This window comes from Triturus cristatus, chromosome 4_1 (genome assembly GCF_964204655.1).
Source record: "Triturus cristatus chromosome 4_1, aTriCri1.1, whole genome shotgun sequence".
Taxonomy (NCBI): domain Eukaryota; kingdom Metazoa; phylum Chordata; class Amphibia; order Caudata; family Salamandridae; genus Triturus; species Triturus cristatus.
Genome location: NC_140585.1, coordinates 126,335,508 through 126,336,587, shown reverse-complemented (window position 1 = coordinate 126,336,587; position 1,080 = coordinate 126,335,508). Strand labels below are relative to the sequence as shown.

General features: G+C 52.2%; 1 non-coding gene across 1 annotated transcript; it reads right to left on the bottom strand.

The window, feature by feature from the left end:
- Nucleotides 1-255: 255 nt before the first annotated feature.
- Nucleotides 256-328, bottom strand: TRNAV-AAC (transfer RNA valine (anticodon AAC)). The gene has a single exon. It is a non-coding gene; the product is annotated as a tRNA-Val (tRNA).
- Between the last annotated feature and the right edge of the window lie 752 nt (nt 329-1,080).

Here is a 1,080-nt window from a genome sequence, read left to right as displayed (position 1 = left end):
TGGTGTCTGCCTGTGTCAGTGCCTGCAGCATGTGCAGTGCCTGTGAGTGATGGATGGAAGCAGCTGTCCTGCTGTCTGGCTGTAAAGGGACAGGAGTCCGATGTCAGTCTGTCCTTGAATTAGCTAGATGTATAAATGCGCACAGGGGAAATGCAAACGGATTGAAATGTGGCGATGTTATCCGAGGAGTCCTACAGCGCGTGAGAATAATAAAAGAATAAGCTATAGTGAAGCTCGTGTGGAAAAGAAAACAAGTGTTTCCGCCCGGTCTCGAACCGGGGACCTTTCGCGTGTTAGGCGAACGTGATAACCACTACACTACGGAAACCCAGATGGAGATCTGGGCACTACTGTTGAGTCTTATGAACGCTCATGCTGACGACTACTCAGTCAATGGTGTGTATTGAATGATGCACAGATAAGAGGGCTCTCAGTGAATTCATTGAACTGCTTATTGACCTAATAGATCTCGAACGGAATGAACAGAACTGAATGCTGCACAGCTGGAGGTCTGCCAGGGTGAATGAGGCCTGCTGGAGTGAATGAGACCTGCTGGAGTGAATGAGGCCTGCTGGAGTGAATGAGTGAATGAGGCCTGTTGGAGTGAATGAGGCCTGCTGGAGTGAATGAGTGAATTAGGCCTGTTGGAGTGATGGGGGCCTGCTGGGGTGAATGAGGCCTGCTGGGGTGAATGAGGCCTGCTGGGTTGATGGGGGCCTGCTGGGGTGAATGAGGCCTGCTGGGGTGAATGAGGCCTGCTGGGTTGATTGGGGCCTGCTGGGGTGTTTGGGCCTGCTGGGGTGATGGGCACCTGCTGGGGTGATGGGACCTCTTGGGGAATGACGGGTCGCTTGAAGATTGCTGAAAGGCAGCAGAGCTCCCGGCCGGCTCCTGGAACACTGACTGGAACAGACACACGTTTGTGTAAAGTTGTGTATGTGATGCGTGTATCAGTAATGTGCTCCAACAACCGCCGAACCCTACGTTGTGATTCTTTGGTTTCTTCACGGGAGGGTGACTCGCCCTTCTCCTCTCTTCCTTGTGTTTGGAATTACAAGTAAAAGAGCTCAAGGGCAGTGT